General features: G+C 39.0%; 1 protein-coding gene across 2 annotated transcripts in view; it reads left to right on the forward strand.

Annotated features, from left to right (window-relative positions):
• Positions 1-19977, forward strand: part of MIER3 (MIER family member 3) — a 188134-nt gene that overhangs the window by 18562 nt on the left and 149595 nt on the right. The window lies entirely within an intron of this gene.

Genomic DNA, 19977 nt, shown 5'->3' on the forward strand with positions numbered 1-19977 from the left:
TCAGTTCTTATGAATCTGTATTTCCTGCAACCAGTTTCTCCTAATTCCCTAAACACTGGTCCCTTGTCTCTTTCTTCAGGTCTTCTAACCAATCCATCACTCTCCTGAAAACTCAGTTCCTACCTCACTGAGGTAATTGAAAGATATATAAAGTCCTTACCTCTCTCACTTGCCAAAACAACTTTCTGTATCAGCCTGCATCCTTGAGGAAAAATAACAGAGACCCAAGATGGAGCACTGAATCAAAGGGTTTCTACCACTGAGCAGAGGAACCCCAATCCAGCCGAGTCTGGTCTCTAGGGGATGCAGTTTGGGGAAAGGGAAAATGGGGTCATATTTTAAAGCCAGAAAACCACAAACTGTGTCCATCCTGTATTAGCACAGTCTCTGTGAGCAAACACTGGGCAGGGCTGGAAGGGAGGCTCTGAATTTGTGGGGTTCCTGCCTCAGGAGCATAAATTGCCGCAGCCTCAAACCACAGTCTGAAACCCCCTTCCTTCAGGTGAAATCTCCATGCCATTGGATCTATGTAGAAAGAGTCAGGAGTACAATTTTAATCACCTCAGAGGTCTAATTGTATCAGTAGAAATAAACAAACTGGAAGAAATTCCTGTAGAGAAAACTTTATCACTTAAAAGTTGGGTGAAGAAATAAGTTTGCAAAAAGCATTCTGCTATCTGCAGACCCAAAGGAAAAGTAAAGTTGTTTTATGAGAGTACTCTCATTTTATAAGTGAACAGTTCTGCTAGTTAGAATAGCAAAGTTCTGAAACATGTGCCTATGGAATTAAAATGTTACTTATATAAATTATTACCATTGTGTTATAATGTTCTGTTTGTCTTAAGATGTTACCCTTCTACCTCTGTGTCAAGTACCCCTTTATGGCCCCCAGCTTATTTTGAAGGACCTGATAACACTTGTTCTCAAGAGCAATACTTCCTCTACTTTCAGATGCCACCTCCTTAACCTTTATGAAATCTCTACAAGATTGGTTAATTTTCCCTTTGCTAAGAAATGGGTACTGACATTTTCAGAGTAATTACTTCCAGGCTGTTAAATTATGGGTGATTGTTTACTATTTTGTATTTTCCAGATTTTGAATAATAAACATCTGGAGTTTTTTTCTTTTTTAACTTTGAGAGATGTTAAAAGTACAGACAAGTGGGGGCGCCTGGGTGGCTTAGTTGGTTGGGCGACCGACTTTCACTTAGGTCATGATCTTGCGGTTCGTGGGTTCGAGCCCCGCACCGGGCCCTGTGCTGACTGCCAGCTCGGAGCCTGGAGCCTGTTTCAGTCTGTGACTCCCTCTCTCTCTGACCCTCCCCTGCTCACGCTGTCTCTCTCTCTCTCCTAGAAATAAATAAAACATTAAAAAAAAAAAAATTAAAAAAAAAAAGTACAGACAAGTGCTGAAAAAAACATAATACCTGTGTTCCCATAACCTAGAGCTCCTCTATAATGTTTATAATCAACAGAGTAATACAGAATTATTATATGTTGTAGAATGGATACATGAGATTAAATACCTACCTGTCAGCTTCAGATCCAATCGGTGGGCTTTCAGCATGAGCTTCATTTCTTTATGCTGATGATTTTATTTTCCGTTTCTCCTGATTATAAATAAAGTAAAACATTCTCTTATAGAATGTAAAGAGGCAGACTGATGGTGGAATCCCGAAAGAGATTACACATTACTAAATGTGTAAAATGGGAGATAGTTTTTTTCTCAAGCCCAGCTGCTCTAGAGAGAGTAAAAATCACAGGTAAAGAATAATTTAAAAGGTTGAAGATGAGCTTGCTCTGGAAATGATGATGGAGCTTCTCTGTGTCAAATACTTAAGTACTCATTTAACCTTGACAACAATGTCATAGGATATCATTTCATTAATGTTCTATGTTATGGACGAGGAAACTGATATAGCAAGTATAAGTGGCTTGCTTACAGTACACAACTGGTAGGGGGTGGCCCTGGGAATACTAACCAAGACAATCTAACTCCAGGGTCTATGTGCTTAACCTCTATCCCTTCTGAACAGGTAAAAATGCTAGAACCTCGAGTCCTAAATCAGGTCCACATTTCTCCCGGTAGAACCCAAGGAGTATATCAGTTATCTATCGCCTCACAAAAAATGCCAGAACTCAGTTTTAAACAACAATAATTTATTTAGCTCCCAGATCTGCCATATTGAATGGGATCCAGCAGAGAAATTCATCTCCACTCCATCAGTGTCAAGTGAAGCAGGAAGATCCACTTCCCATATAGCTCACCTTCATTGCTGGTTGGTTGGTGCTGACTGAGACTGAGAACTCAGCCAGGGATCAAATGGGGGAGGGGGACACGATTCCTTTCTATGTAGGCATTTTCACAAGCTGCTTCAAGTTTCTCAGGGCATAATGGATGGGTTTCAAGGGCCAGCAACCAAAAGGGACAGGAAGTGGAGTTTGCCAGTGTTTTAAGGCCTGGTGCTAGAACCTATCAGGGCATTACTTCTGCCATATTCTATTGGTCAAACACAAAGCCCAGATTCAGGGGAGGAGACTTGTACTCTGCCTCCCAAAGGGAGAAGCACCAAAGCATTTGGGACCATGTTTTAAAAACTTCAGTGCCTATTAGATTTCATCTCTAAGTTTGGATAGCTGGGTTCCCTCAGCTTTTGATGACCCTGAAGCTCTCGGGTAATGAGCTGCCTTCAGGCCCCGTTGTAACCTGCATACTGAAGTTTCCCTTCTCACCAATACCCTGAAAGACCTAGCAAGTAACATCCCACTCTGGGAGGGAAAAAGATCCACCTGACCCCATGCTCTACCTGTGGTGTCAGTGATATCAGACCTCAAACCTCAGATCAGGCCTCCCACCATTAACAGTAGTCCTTGTATTGTGGGACTTTCCTGAACTGCTCTTTAAGTTTCTCTTAATGTCCCACTTGGAGATATTATCTTGTTAAGCCTGAGTCAGATGATACTGAAACAGATAGCACACAATACAACCCTCAAAATCAAACTGCTCTGATGACTCTTCTACCTCAACCCTGCCTATGCTCTCTGACTCTCCTACTTAGGATGAGATTTTTTGGCAGCAGGGACCCTCGGTCTAGGAGGTTAAGAGGGACTCTTAGGTGCCTACCCTATCTCCCTATTTTTCTCATTTCTCTGTTCTTTCCACAGTACATCTATGTTTGAGAGCTTCAGCTCTAGGTGACAAAGATTACATGGTTTTTCAGACCTGGTGCAAAATTAAAAGGCAGGTCCCTTGTTCAAATACTAGGAAAAAAGCACTCTTAAAGGCATCAAAATATAATGTTTATTTATTTACTTTAAGAGAGAGAGAGAGGGAGAGAGAGCGTGATCAGAGAAGGGACAAAGAGAGAGGGAGGCTCCAGGCCCTGAGCTGTCAGCCCCGGCGTGGGGCTTGAACTCACAAGCCATGAGATCATGATCTGAGCCAAAATCAGACGCTAAACTGGCTGAGCCACCCAGGTGCCCCTAAAGGCATCAAAATGTAAAGTTTTCATTATCTCCTACGGTCTCTCCTCTGTCTTGTCACAGTATTTTTTTGTTCTAAGTAAAGAAAAATTAAATTAAGCCTGAATTTTACCATTCATTTTTTATAGTATGCAATGTCAGTTTTAAATGCAAATGTTAGAGCATTTAACTTGCATGCGTAGTCACCAAAATTGTACAATTTATATTTCATAGTTTGTATTTGCCTATATGTACTTTGTTCTTACCAGAACCATGAAACACTGTATAAAACTAACCCATCTGTTTTTATTTCACTTCCTTTTTATAATGCTATCATTGAAACCCAGTTTCTCTTATTCTTTTCCTAAGACAAATTAGAGCATAAATGTAAATAAGAGTCCCAAATGACTACTTCCTTGGGCATAGAGCTTCTTCTGGGATAATGGAAATGTCTTGGGACTAGTTAGAGATGATGACTGCACACCTATTTCATTTCTTGACACGCATACGTTGTACCACTACGTTTTATTTTCAGCTTTCTGATGAATAAGGAATTACTTAAAGGGGAAAAAAATGAGTTGCCCTATATTTCCCTTTACTTTTATGGCACCATGTTCACATGGCTCATACCAGGGATTAGCAAAGGTAAGAAAGGATATGGTAAGGTATCTGGATGGTCCATGCTTCTTAGAGCACCAGTGCTTTTTTTTTTTTTTTTTACTGTTTTGGAAACAAGTTCTGGTGTGAGAAGATAACATGGCCCTGGTGACTGTCAAGACCTCCCTCTTTACTCAGTCGTAAATGTACTGTGCTATCTAGTACTTGGTTTGAGTCATAGGGAACTCGCACACATTGTGGATGGGAGAAATTCTGTGCCCATGGGCATCACAAATGATAAGCACAAAGGACAGACATGAATAGCAGACACACATATTGCGTGTGTCTTGTCTGTTTCTGTGCTGGTTTCATTGTCCCATTGAAGCTCACTTGCAAAACTTAAGTTCAATGATAGAATTTTTAACAGTTTTACGAGAGTGACAGCAGAGCATTAAACCAAGTACAGGACACTTCTCAACAGGGAACCCTGTGTTACTTCTTAAGTTGTATATCCCTGAAGTCCACCTTGGTTCCAGGGCCAAAATTCAGCCTTCTCAGTATGTTTACCAGGTCCTGAGCAAAGACAGGGCCTGGAGAATATTGCAATATTAGGACATTATTTGCAATTAAAATAAAAAATTTTGTTAAAGTTTATTTATTTTGTGAAAGAGTGAGTGTGCAGGTATGCATGCATGCAAGCAGGGGACAAGGGAGAGAGAGAGTGACTGAGAGAGAGAGAGAATCCCCAGCAGGCTCCATGCTCAGCACAGAGCCTGAAAAGGGTTTCAATCCCATAACCGTGACATCATGACCTGAGCTGAAATCCAGAGTTAGACATTCAATCGACTGAGCCACCCAGGTGCCCCTAAAATAAATTTTAAAAAATATTAAATGTTTTTAAGTTTATTTATTTATTTTGAGAGAGACACAAAGAGAGTGCAAGCAGGGGAGGTGCAGGGGTGGGGGAGGGAAACAGAGGATCTAAAGTGGTATCCGTGCTGAGAGCAGAGAACTCCATGTGGGACTTGAACTCACCAACCATGAGACCATGACCTGAGCCAAAATCAGACACCTAACCAACTGAGCCACCCAGGTGGCCCCCAAATTATTCTACTATTAAGTTAGATGGGATAGTTAATGACATTATGGGTTGCAGTTAGACATTCTCTGGTAGCTCTCTTCCTTAGCCCTTTTACTGTTTGACTTTCTGATTTCTTTTTCTTTATCCATCCTCATTAGTTTAAACAGATACAATTGACTTTAGTAGTGCACAAATCTTAATATCAATGTATACACCCATTAACCTCTACCTAGGCATGAAGTGGAATATTTCTTTCACCACTGAAAGTTCTTTTGTGCCCATTCCCAATCAGTAACCACCAGCCCCCCACCAGGCGTTGCCACTACTCTGCTACCCTAGAATAGTTTTGCCTATTTGTCTTCTCTAGGACCTCATAAAAATGGAGTCAAAGAGTGTGTATTCTTTTATGTCTGCCCTACATCATGCTTCTGAGATTCACCTATACTGTTACTGGTATTCTATTATAGGAATATATCCAAATTTGTTTATTCATTCAAGTGTTAATGGATATTTGAGTTGTTTCTACTTTGGAGCTATTATAAATTAGGCTGCTATGAACGCTCTTGTACAAGTTTTTATGTGGACATTTGTTTTCATTTCTTTTGGGTAAAAACAGTGGAAATCGTGGATCGTGGGTCATAGAGTTTGTTTTTTCGCTTCCTCCTTTTTTCTTTTTATTTTGCCCCTTTGCTTCCCATCCTCATAATCATTTCTGTATGATTGAGAAGAGAGTTCTTAATTTAGGAACAAACTGTGTTCGTAGCCAGAATATATAAAGAACTGAAAGTCTGAAGGTCTTAAGCAATTTAATTCTAGTAATATTTCAAAGAAAAGATGTGGGTGTGTGTGTCTATGCATGTGTGTGTTGAGGGAGTGTATGTTCTTAAATAATTCATGGGGCAAACTGGAAAATGGGCACCTTAGGAACATAAAGCATATTCCCTTAGTCTGTATATATATTTCAATTTATTTTTAAAAAATTAGCTGTCTCACAATAGCGAAAGACATTAACTTTTTAAAGAACTTTTAAAAAGTTTATTGTGTGTGTGTGTGAGAGAGAGAGAGGGCACACAGGGGAACAGGGGAATGGTAGAGAGAGAGGGAGACAGAGAATCCCAAGCAGGCTCTATGCTGTCAGTGCAGAGCCTGACACAGGGCTCAAACTCATGAACTGTGAGGCCATGACGTGAACTGAAGTCAGATGCTTAGCAGACTTAACCCCTAAGGTGCCCCGATAGATGATTATTTTTTAAGACTTTGAGATATGTATTAATGGCTATGATGTCCAACCTAGATGGAAGAGGTAATTTAACAGATAATGCCAGATAATGTTATCTATTTCTTCTTCTTCTTTTTAAAAAATATCTATTTATTTTGAGAGAGAGAGAGGAAAAGTGCCAGTGTGGGAGAGGCAGAGAAGGAGGGAGAGAATCCCAAGCAAGCTCCACACTCAGTGTGTTGGGCTCCAGCTCAGGATAGTGAGATGATGACCTGATCTGAAATCGAGAATCAGACACCTAAGGGACTGAGCCACACAGGCATTCCATTGTTATCTATTTTTATTGAATTCACTTAATGCTTTACTATCTGAGAGGCCTCAGCAGTTCTTTGTTTTTTTCTTCCACAAAATCTTCCTTGTTGATAAAAGAGCTACAATATTTAAGAAATTTTAAAACTATATATCTATCTATGTATATATAGATACATAGATACATATCATTGCTAAGATTCTACGGAAACAGAAGAGAGTGGCAGATGTACAGCTGTGATTACCCCACCTATCCCAGCTCCAAGGAAACCTGAGACTTAACAGGGTTGCTGGTCAATAGCAGTGAATGGCTTAGGGATCTGATCCCAGAAGAGGGCAGCCAAGAGCTGCCTTAACTACTAGGGAGAGACCCAGCTGAGACCTTCAGGAGTGATTATGAGTGTTTCTCGTCCATTGTGCAAATTCCCAGAAAGATATAGGACCAGTTTGGGGCCTGCTAAGCTCAAACTTGGCTAGACAAGGAACAAAAGTTAGTAGAGGCAGTTACGAACCAGCTAAGGTACCCTAGAGTGAAAATAAGAAAAAGCAGAAAGTTGCTGCCCTGTGTCAAAGTCAGGGACAAGAGAGAGAAGAGGCAAGGTCAAGATCCACAAAAGGAACAGGTTGGCTGGCAAGCTTTTTCTATTTTTCAAAAATATATTTCTTTTTAAAATATTCGTGGTCATATGATATGAAATCACAGCAAAAGTTTGTTCTAATAATGAGTTAAGTGGCCCTTATTGGGCTAAAAGCCAGAAGGAAGTTGTGATGTACCACTGTACCTGGACTTATGCTGCCTTTGAAGTATTTTGGGGAGTAAGGGCTAATGCATAAATGCTCTCCAGATGTTAGCTGAGGTCTCTTATGTTATGAGATCAAACAGGATTGGCTTGAATGCTAACTGCTTACTGTGGGACATCCAGAATCCTCCCTAAGATTTCTGTGCATCGCTGAGAGAGATAGGCAGGTGTTGGGTATTACATTCTCATGGTCACCATTACATATCTAAAGCACAGTATTTAGAACAAATCCTGGAACATTTTACAAGTGGTACTTATTTTTCCTTCTTCATTCTTTTTCCTCTTCTCTTGCTTACTCCTCTTTCTCCTTGTTATTGTTATGACTTTTGGCTCTGAGTTCCTGCTTCTACTGAACATGGTCAGTTCATGGATTGTCTCACTATTTCTTACCCAGGTTGTCCCATTTGGCACCATGTGAATCAATTTGTCATTTCCATTCCCTTTCTCAATTGATACATGCTCATAACACCACCGCTCCCCCTTTCCCCTCAGCACACACAAATGTGTTTATCTGATAGCATGAAACACTTTTGATCAAAATTTAGTGAAAATTTGGGGAGACAACTGGGGTAAGAATACTTATAGCTCAACAGTGTGAACTCATTCCATTTTAAGATTGGGAACTTTTTAAAAATGTTTATTATTTTTGAGAGAGAGAGAGACAGAGAGACAGAGAGCAAGCAGAGGAGGGGCAGAGAGAGAGGGAGATACCGAATCGGTGTCCTTAAGCAGGCTAAGCAGGCTAAGCAGGAACAGTGAGATCATGACCTGAGCTGAAGTCAGACGCTTAGTCGACTGAGCTATCCCAGAGCCCTATTTTTTATTTTATTAATGTTTACTTATTTATTTTGAGAGAGAGCACACGAGCAGGGGAGGGACAGAGACCGAGAAGGGAGAGAATCCTAAGCAGGTTCCCCACTGTCAGTGCAGAGCCCACTGTGGGACTTGATTTCATGAAACATGAGATCATGACCTGAGCTGAAATCAAGAGTTGGATGCTTAACAAACTGAGCCACCCAGGCGCCTTGAAAACTGGGCACTTCTTATAAGTCCTTTTCCCAGGAATTGGTCTACTCAGTTCCCACCCATATAGGGGCTCACCAGTACTCAGTTCCCACCCATATAGGGGCTCACCAGTACACTGGCTAGCTTGTTTCTCTTCCTCTCTCCTGGGTCTGTTATCTCATTAGCACCCTCTCCTTCCTGGACTATAGCCCCCAATGCAAATTCTTATTCTTTATGCAGAGCACAGCAGTTCTCACTGGTGTCTGCTTCTAAGTTAAGGTCCAGACACATTTGCATATTCCAACACATCCAAATGTTCATCAGAACAAAAAAACTTTTTATTTGCCATTTTCCATTGTCTTGCTAAGGAGATTCTGGGTGTAAATGTCATTTTCTACTTCTTTGCACAAAGCAGTAAAAGTGAGGGAGATTTAGCACGAAGCTGCCTGGAATAAGATAAAATGGTACAGAAATAAGACATGCTAGGGAAGAGATGAACGTTTGCAGAACAGGTAGCTGCAGGAACATAGCAATGTCAACCTGGCAACCCAAACCCTAGCGGAATTCAGTTAGTAGGTAATAAGCATACTAAGAATTTTATCCAAAATAAAGCAAGTCAAGGGTGCCTGGATGGCTCAGTCAGGTAAGCATCCAACTTTGGCTCAGGTCATGATCTTACGGTTCATGGGTTCAACCCCCATGTCGGGCTCAGAGCCTGGAGCCTGCTTTGGATTCTGTGTCTCCCTCTCTCTCTCTGCCCCTCCCCGGCTCAGACTCTGTGTGTGTGTGTCTCTCTCTCAAAAATAATAAACTTAAAAAACAAAACAAAACAACAACAACAACAAAATAAGTCAGTGGGAGTGTAGAAACAAGTCCCCCCTACCTCCAGCAAAATGAGGCTGGTAAGTAGGATAATCAACCAACTCCATACAATTACTAGGGGACCTGATAAAGCTCACCCATAGTCCTTCGAATACCGGGCCTCAAGAAGGGGTATGGAAGAAAACCCCAAATCTGAAAAGTTCATATGAAAAGGATTTAACTAAACATCCTAGCTGGTTGATATGGACTTGAAGACCCTCTGACACTCATGGTGTAATTAATCATATTTCCATTCTTGGGGGAAACAAATGTGATTAAATAAAAGTTATTACTGTCTATCACTTTTAAGAGTCATACTAATCATTATGTGCTTCTTCCAATAAGACAAACTGTACCAACTGCAACAAGGGAAAAGAAAATGTAATGATATTATAACTTCACTTAAAATCTATTAAAAAATTGACCAAGTACAGCACAAATGTAACCAGTCTCATTAATGCAAAGTCATAAGTCATAATAGTAACAATAGTATAGAAGTCATGTAGGAAGACTAACAGACCAGTGGAACAGAATAGAGAGCTTAGAAATATGTGGAAATTTGATATTTTATAAAAGCAGTACCACAAAACAATATAGAAAGGATTATTTCCTATGTAGCATGGAAAACTGGCTCATTATACAGGGGAAAATCAAGCTGGATACTGCATTGTTACCATATGCAAAGGGGATTCAAAATGGATTTTACAACATACTAATGTAATAGAAAATACAGAGACTATCTTTATGAACCAGGGGAAAGCTTGTTAAGCAAGACCCAAAAATACAAACATGAGATGAAAAATGATAATTCTGACTGCATAAAATTTAAAGATTTCCGCTCAATAAAGTATAAACTTATATGACAGGTGACTGGCTAGGAGAAGATATTAGCAGTGACTAAAATTTACAGGATATTTAAACTGGAATATAGAAAGAGCTGTAAATAACTAGAAATAAAATTGGAAACTCAACAGAAAACTAAATAAAAGATATGGGTGGGAAATTTGAAGTAAGGGAAGAGCAGAGGGCTAACAAATAATGAAGAACTACTCAACCTCACCAGTAAGCAGCTAAATAAAAAAATTAAAGCAAAAATGATACACAATTTAAATCAGATTGGCAAAAATGAGAAAAGATGATACACATCAGTTTGGCAAGAATATGGGGAAATAGTGTAAACTGATACAGTATTCTGAAAAGCAGTCTGGCAGAATTCATTGAAAATTAGTTAGTGTGTGCCTCAGACTCCATTATCTCAAGGTATACATATACCAGAGAAATTCTTGTATGGATCTGAAGGAGACTTCTACAGTAATATTCATTGCAGTGCTTCTGGTAATAGTGAGCCAGAGGCATGCTGGGATGGGTACATAAAATGTGAAGGATGTGGAATTCTATGCCAGTAGAAGAATTATATTTACACGTATATATGTATAAATGTATATGTATACACACATAGCAGCATGGGTAGATCATAAAAACATAATGCTGAGCAGGAAAGTAAGAAATAGAACAGAATACATAAGATAGATCATTTATGTAAATTAAAACACATAGACATGCAATACAAATGTACATATTTTCTAAGAACATAAGCATGTTTTATAATATGTGTTGAACACATTAGAGTGAGGGAAAGGAAAATGAGATTAGGGATGGAGGTCAGTAAACTAAAACCAGTAATCATCATTACATAGATGGTCTCTCTATTAAGCAATGAATTGAGAAGTATGATGAACTAAATTTTCTACAACTGAGGTCTAATATGATAAATGATAAAAACCCATACATTTATGCAGTAATAGCTGCCAGGAAAATAATATGGCAAAAATAATAGATAATTGCAATGAAAATGGGAGAAAACAGTCTTAAGTAGCACTGACATTACTAGATATTTGAAGATGATAATTTAAACAAAGGAAAACAAAACAAGTACCATAAGTATGTTCTTCTTTCCAAGTCAATTTTTAAATTAATACTTCTCCAATCAAAACACCAATAGGATTTTTTGTAGCATTAGGTAAAGCTGATAGAAAGCTCACTAAATATAGTTTACTAAGCAGGTTAAGCTATCAAAGAATAGCCTGAATGAGAAGAGCAAAGAAAGAGACAGTAGCTTTCAAGATAGTATATCACATTATGATGCCACAAACATTTATAAAAGGGCACAAAATAGATTCATAGAACTGTACAGAAACCTCAGAAACAGAACTTTATTACATGCAATAATTTTCTGTGTAATAAAAGAAACATTACAAAATAAAGGCAGAGGAAAGAATGATTTTATGAATGCTTAGACAACTAGTCAATCATCTGGAGAAAATTAATTTAGAACCATAAAACTTAGAACCTTATATACCAAAATAGTTTCTTTTTAAAATCAATTCTTCTAAGCATTTTACATGCAATATTTCATTTAATCTTTACAATAAGTCTGTGAGGTACATATAATAGTTATAATGATTTTATAGATAAAAATTGAGGCATAGATTCTGTGGTTAATATCAGTCATTACAGAGACAACTATGTATTTTCTGGTAGGTATGCTTAAGATGAACTATGTGATGTGAATATATTTTTTAAGTGTCATCCATCTTACATTGTTAGAGTGGAATTAACTTAAATAAAGTGAATTAATTCCTAAAAAACAAAAAACAAAAGACTGAGGCATAGAGAAATTTAAAAACTTATCTACCATCAAATCATTAGTATCTGGTAAGGGCAGTATTTGAACTCAAGCAATATAATACCAGAAATATGTTTTTATCCAGTGCATTATGAACAGCCCACTGTCTGCCTGGCACTGTGCTTAGCACTGCATATGCATTATCTCATATACACCTTGTGGTGTATTGTCTGCAAAGAGAGCAGCCAAAATTCCTCCCTTCCCTGTAGTTGCTGCTCTTCCTATCAAGAGATGGAGTCTATTTCCCTTCCCCTTGAATTTGCACTGGCTTTATGACCTGCTTTGACCAAAAGAATGTAGGAAAAATAATGTCATATAAGTTCTAGAGGCCAGGTCTCCAGAGGCCCAGCAGCTAATGCTTTCATTCACTTGGAGCCCTGAGCTCCCATGTACCAAGACTAGCTACCCTGCTGGAGAAACCAGATGAAGGGAGAGGCCCAACTAGCCTCCAGGTATTCTGGTCTTCTCCACTGTGAGTGATTCTCAATCACCCAGCTTCAATTGAGCCTCCAGATGATTGCAGCTGCCTGAGAACCTCCAGGCAATATGAACAGAAGAATTGCCAAGCTGAGCCAACATAGACGAAGAATTAAGAGCAAATAAATTGTTTTGAGCCACAAAGTTTTGGGGTAATTTGTCATACGGCCATAGGTAACAAGAATTCTTCTCATAATCCTATGAAGAATCATTATTGTTCTGAGTCTGCAGGGGAGGAACCAAGGTTCAGACTGGTTAGGTGATATGGCCAAGGTCATGTGACCACTCAGTAACAGAGCTGGGATTTGAAAGTAGATGTGTCTAATTCCAGAGTGCCCTCAACTTCATGTCCTTCTGTCTCTGAAAAGGGAACTCACATGCCTGAGTCCTTCTGTTTCCCACCCAGAACATAGTCTGTAGAGAAGCATTCCATATTGCTTTTAGGAGTCTTGGAAAGACTGGGGCGCCTGGGTGGCTTAGTCGGTTAAGCGTCCGACTTTCGCTTAGGTCATGATCTCGCGGTTCGTGGGTTCGAGCCCCGCGTCGCGCTCTGTGCTGACTGCCAGCTCAGAGCCTGGAGCCTGTTTCAGAGTCTGTGTCAACCTCTCTCTTTGACCCTTCCCCGCTCACGCTGTCTCTCTCTCTCTCCTAGAAATAAAAAAAAAAAAAAAAAAAAAAAAAGGAGTCTTGGAAAGACTGACTCTTCAGGAATATACAGAAATCTGTGGACTAATAATGCTCAACAGAATCTTAAAGAGGAGGTATGCATGAGTTGAGGGAGAAGTATTTCAATATTAGATGTAAGTGATTCCACTTATGTATTTTCAACATAGATAGTTGCCTCCCCAGAAAGGACAGCTCAGGCATCTCGAATATAGAAATATATCCCCCATGGAATACTGGGTGAGTCTTTGGCTTATTGTTTAACTGAGAGTATCACTAGCTAACCTAAAACAAACATTTCAAACATGTCTGTCTCTTTTTTTGGTTGAAATTAAAAGCACTCTCTCTGAGAGATTTTCTTCGCTGCCCAGCTTGTTGAAGGAATCAGTTTCTGCTTTTAATCAAGACACTAATAAGGGCTTATATGAATTGGCCTGGCCTTGGGAGAGAATTTACTGGAGACCGAAGTAAGATCTTTGGGGTTTCAAAGACCTTCATTGTAATCCAATCTTTTTCTTTCTTTCTTTTTTTTTTTTTTATGTATTTCTAGGAGAGAGAGACAGCGTGAGCAGGGGAGGGTCAGAGAGAGAGAGGGAGACACAGACTCTGAAATATGCTCCAGGCTCTGAGCTGGCAGTCAGCACAGAGCCCGACGCGGGGCTCGAACCCATGAACCGCAAGATCATGACCTAAGCGAAAGTCGTACGCTGCTTAACCTGACTAAGCCACCCAGGCACCCCTGTAATCCAATCTTGAACATGAGTGATGTGATGGTATCCAGAGTGTTTCCTAGGGTCTTTTCTAAAAGAAAAAAAAACAGGTCTGCTTGAGTTTCTAGAAATGGAATTTAGTTCTGTAGACTGATTTTGACAACTGAAGAGGTTTGTATGCTTTTGTTATGCCAGTTAAAAGAACCAACTCTATCATCTCTCTTGAGATCCAGAAACAATGTTATTTTATTTTATTTTATTTATTTATTTTATTTTATTTTTTATTATTATTTTTTTTTACAAATAGTTTATTGTCAAATTAGTTTCCACATAACACCCAGTGCTCATCCCCACAAGTGTCCTCCTCCATGCCCATCCCCCCTCCCCCCCACATCCATCAGTCCTCAGTTTTTGTCAGCATTCAAGAGTCTCTCATGGTTTGCCTCTCTCCCTTTCCCCCACCATTTCCCCCCTTCGTCTCCCCCTTGGTCCTCCGTCAAGTTCCTCCTAATCCTCCTAATCCTCCTATACGTGCAAACATATGATATTTGTCCTTCTCTGCCTGACTTATTTCGCTCAGCAGAACACCCTCAAGGTCCATCCATGTTGCTACACATGGCCAGATTTCATTCTTTGTCATCGCCATGTAGTATTCCATGGTATAGATAAACCACATCTTCTTGATCCGTTCGTCCATGGATTTACACTTAGGCTCTTTCCATGTTTTAGCTATTGTGGACAGTGCTGCTATGAACATTGGGGTACATGTGCTCCTATGCATCAGCATTTCTGTATCCCTTGGGTAAATTCCTAGCAGTGCTATTGCTGGGTCATAGGGGAGTTCTATTGTTAGTTTCCTGAGGAACCTCCACACTGTTTTCCAGAGGGGCTGTACCAGTTTACATTCCCACCAACAGTGTAGGAGGGTGCCCGAAACAATGTTATTTTAATTTTTTGCTTTGTTCGCTGCTTTTTAAAATTATTTTTGCCCCCTCACTTTGTTGCTCTTTAAATCTGTATCTTTTTGGCTTCTGTAGGAGTTGTATTTGTCTCTGCCTTCCACAGAACAGATATCATAGAAACATTTCTTCAAAGGAGAAATGACAGCATTGTGAGTACTTCACAGCTCTGTTACTTTATGGCTTCTGTTTCCCTTTGTACACTTAACTTTGCTTCCAGAAAAAGTAGTTGCTTATATTTTTAAAATATGGAAAAGTAATACATTTAACCAAGCAGTTGTCAGGTATTACTACAATTGCGTATTTGAAAACTCTCTCTCCTTTTTTTTCTTTTAGGAAAGATTAAAATGAAAGTATTGTGGTTAAAAACTAGAACAAAATACAGTTGACCATGAACAATGCAGAGGTTAAAGGCACCAACACTCCGCACCCCAGCTGTGCAGTTGAAAATCCACGTATAATTTTGATTTCCCCAAAACTTAACAATTAATAACCTATTGTTGACCAGAAGCCTTACTGATAACACAGTTGGTTAAATGTTATATGTATTATATAATGTAATTTACAATAAAGTAAGCTAGAAAAGATGTTACTAAGAAAATCATAAAGAGAAAATACATTTATAGTACTGTACTATATTTATGGGAAAAAAATCCCATATAAGTGGACTGGTGCAGTTCAAACATGTTCAAGGTTCAACTGTAAAAAAAACTGGTAGCATAAGATTAATGAAGTTAAAATCACATACACATAGAGATCATAGCAAGGAACTTCCCAAATTAAAGTTAATGAGAAATGAAATTAGGTAGATTCAAAATTTAACAGATGAGTTCAACCACTTGTACAAATGATACAACAAAAGAAATTGCCTTCAAATATTAACTGAAGAATGTGGAAATATCCAAAATATAATTAAGGAGGCTTTTGTTAACTTCAGGGAGGCATGTTAAATGTTTCATATAAGAAAGTGTCCCAAAGGGACCAGCCAGATCATATAAATATGTCTATCAAGCTGAACTTAAAAAGAAAAAACGACACCCCTCCCACCCCAGCATTGGGATGAGATAAAATGTTTGCCAATCATAGATCCTATAAGAGGCTAATATCCAGAATATATATAAAAAAAACTTCCACAACTCAACAATAACAAAAAACATATTCTCCAACTTGAAATGGATAAAGAACTTTAACAGACATTTCTCCAAAAATGTATGAATTGCTAACAAGCCCATGATAAGACAAGTAACATCACTAATCATTAGGAAAACGCAAACCAAAACCACACTAAGATGCCATTCTATACCCATTAGAATGCCCAGTTTAAAAAGCAGAAAATAACAAGTGTTGGTGAGGATATGGAGAAATTAGAATTTTTGTGCACTGCTGGTAGGAATATAAAGTGTAACCACTATGGAAAATAATATAGTAGTTCATCAGAAAATTAAAAACAGAATTACCATGTGATTCTAGTTCTGGGTATATATCCAAAAGAATTGAAAGCAGGAACTTAATATAATATATATGTGCATGTGTGTGTGTGTGTGTGTTCAGTAAAAGATTAAAGGGGGGAAAGAAAAATGTGTAGGGTGGGGAAATAGTAATTGCTAAATTTAAAAGGAACATAAATTAGTGTCATGTACTTAAAATTGAGTTTTTTACTATTTTGGTCACATTAAAGAACTAGAGATTGTTTCAATGAAATTAAAATTGTATTTGTGTCACCTGGGGGCTGGGTTAAGTGTCCAACTCTTGATTTCTGCTCAGGTCATGATCTCACGGTCCCGAGATGGAACCCCCACAACAGGCTTGCATTGAACATGGAGTCTGCTTAAGATTCCCTCTCCCTCTCCCCCCGCCCCTCTCTCTCTCTCTCAAAAAAAAGAAAAAAATTCATTAAAAATTTAAAAAGTAACATTGTCTCCAGCAAAGATTTACACACCATTCTAGCTTTTGTGCTGCTTGCTTTACATCTCTCTCTTCAGGCTTCTTCAATCAACAGTTCTTTGGCCATAAAGTTGGGGTTTTGGTTTGTTACTAGGAGAATCCAGGCTAAATGCCTTCTGTGGGGAAAAAAACCATAAAAAACAAAAAGCTGAACTGAACTCCCTTTCAGCAGCTTCATCTCCAAATGTGCTTGACCAAGATAAGGAAGTGAGACTCATCTTTATGAAGCATGTGTGCAACAAAGATTCTAGCAATAAGCTTTCACTTTATTTTGTCTTAACGGTTACTTATAACAGCAGAGACAATGTAAAGCTGCCCTGTAGGCTGATGGTGATCAGGGAAGAGCTGAGAGCCACACAGCTACAGGAGATGTAAAGGACAGAAAAGGGGAGGTGGCCAATTGGAACATTGTTAAGCTCTTCTTTATTAATATTAAGGCTTGGATTCCAAATCCTGGCGTTCTCTCTAGCTGTGTGACTTCGAACAAGTTCACTAAACTCTTCTGAACTTTAGTTTCCTGAAACTTAAAATAGGAATAAGGAGAATCCTTATACCATAGATTTGTCATGATCAGCAAATGACTATGTGTAAAGAACCTAGAATGAAGCCAGGCAATGAAATTGCTTAATGAATGTTAGGCAGAGCCCTTCAAGACTATGAGTTGGAGGCTAAGCTCCTCAACCCCTCAGGGGACCAAAGCACATAGGAAGCAGAGTCAGCAAGAGCAGAAGACGACAGCCTATTGTTGTTAATATTAGTTAAGTCAATAATCATTGACTAGCACCCATGAAATGGGGTGTCCTATGCAAACACAAAGATGATTCAGACAGAGACTCTATGACCCAAAAAGCTATTGGCAGATAAGAGGCGTATGGTCACCTGGCTCCTGGTGAACAGAACCCTATTTTTTAGGATTCACAGTAGAGTGAGTGTCAGGGTGATACTCCACCGGCCAGCATTCATTCTATGCAGAAAACCCTCCTTGCATGAGGCCACTGATACAGAGCAAAGAACATAGGTTTTAGAGTAAAACAGACCTGAGTCTCTGGTCTGATTTGGACAAGCTGGAGCATTGCTGAGCTTCAAATAGCCTCATCTGTAAAATGGGGATGATATTTACCTTATAAGGTTGTTGTAATAATTGACATGATGCAGGTCAAAACACTTAGCACAGATAGTCAGTGAGTGTTAATTCAGTGAACAAATATTTATTAAATACCACTCTTTCAGGCAACCAAAACAAAACAAAAGAAAGGAAGAAAAAAAAAAAAAAAAGACCTAGTTCCTAGAGAAATCTGGGAAGAAAAAAATATTCAGAGCAAGAGAACTATGTCCAGGAAGGCTTACAGTTGCCAAGCACTATGCAAATCGAATACTTTACACAAGTTTACTCATTTGATGCTCACTTGATCAAGAGTTATGAATTAGATGCTGTTATCCTCTAATACCCCCATTTTACAGGGGTGTGGCTACAGAAGAGGCAAGACAGGCAATATTCAGATTGTGGTGAATCTCATAGCATGCACAAAAACTGTGGCCTGTGCTGGGCCCTTTATGTTCGCTCCTCCCAATCCACTCTTCACCCTCTACCCCACTCAAGGCCCAATATCGAAGGCTATGTGCCTGTCTTAAACTGAGCTTCTGCCCCTGGTTATCTACAGAGGGATGAGTCTAAGTCAGGGTGTTGGTTCCCCTGGCTCCCTCTCTGGGAGCTGGCTGCATTCCTCACTGAAGGCCACTTCTCTGAAGCAGGCCAACTCCCCATGACTCTCCACTTTGATTCCACTTCATGCTCCCTCTTTTTAAATCTCTACGCTTGGGGGACCCAGCATCCAGTCAGCCACCACAGGAGATCACTGCACTATCCTTGTAGGTTTCCTCACATCCATGACTTTATAAATAAATCCAAACACTTTTTCATCCATCTTCAAAGCCACTTCCTGAGTCCAGGCTGTCCCTTCACTAGATGACAGGAGTAGCATTTTAACTTGTTTTACTGCATCCCCTCTTTTGGGGGAGGTAAGGGGGAAGACAGAAGAGGTTGGAGAGAAGGGCATAAAAAGGGAAATGGTTTTATTCTTCTCCAATCATTGATTTTTGTCTTTGGTGGTAGTAGTGTTGAATCTTGCTTTTGGTAATATGTTGGGTAGTTTTCACAGTTTAATGATTACTTTCTGTTATTAAAATTTAGTCAGCTTTAATCCCAACTTTTATTCTATTTTTTGAAGAATTTATCATAAAAATCATCAAATATATAATTTTCAAATGTATAAGAATAAACAGAATATAATATAATAAAATGTCCCATTACCCCAGATTGAATTATGGCCAACAATTTGCCAGGTATTCTAATTTCGTTTTTCGTTTTCTCTGGATTATTTTAAAGCAAATTGCAGATATCATATATATTCATTTGTAAATGTTTTGATATATATCAATAATATATAAGGCAAATTTTTAAAAAACAAATTCTAATGCCATTACCACATCTAACGTGACAATTACTTTTTTCTTTTAAGTTTATTTATTTTGGGAGATACAGAGACAGCATGAGCAGGGAAGGGCAGCAGAGAGTAAGGAAAAGAGAAAATCTCAAGCAGGCTCTGCACTGTCAGCACAGAGCCCAATGCAGGGCTCAAACTCACAGAACCGTGAGATAGTGACCTGAACCAAAACCAAGCATCAGACGCTTAACCAACTGAGCCACCTACACACCCCAAAACAATTATTTCTTCATTTTCATATAACACCCAGTACATACTTGAATTTATGCAGTCGCTCCCAAATGCCTTGTGCAGTTGTTTTCTCTCAGTTAGGATCCAAACAATTTATAATCCTTCCTCCCTTTTTCTCTTAATCTCATTTATTTGTTGAAGAAACCAGGTCATTCATCCTGTACAATGTCCCACAGTCTGGATTTGGCTGACTATATCCTTGTGATATTGTTTAACATGTTCCTCTAGCTCTCAAATTTTCCATGAGTTGGATCTGGAGGCTTGATTAAATTCAAGATAAATTTCTTGGCATATATGGAGCTATGAACTTCATCTTTTTGATGTACTTCAATCTGTTCCCTATATAGCAACTAAGTAGTTAAAAAAAATTTTTTTTTTTTTTTAAATTTCTGAGAGAGAGAGACAGCGTGAGCAGGGGAGGGTCAGAGAGAGAGGGAAACAGAATCTGAAACAGGCTCCAGACTCTGAG

The sequence above is a fragment of the Hyaena hyaena genome, unplaced genomic scaffold, assembly GCF_003009895.1.
Source record: "Hyaena hyaena isolate Hyena2069 unplaced genomic scaffold, ASM300989v1 scaffold_241, whole genome shotgun sequence".
Taxonomy (NCBI): Eukaryota; Metazoa; Chordata; class Mammalia; order Carnivora; family Hyaenidae; genus Hyaena; species Hyaena hyaena.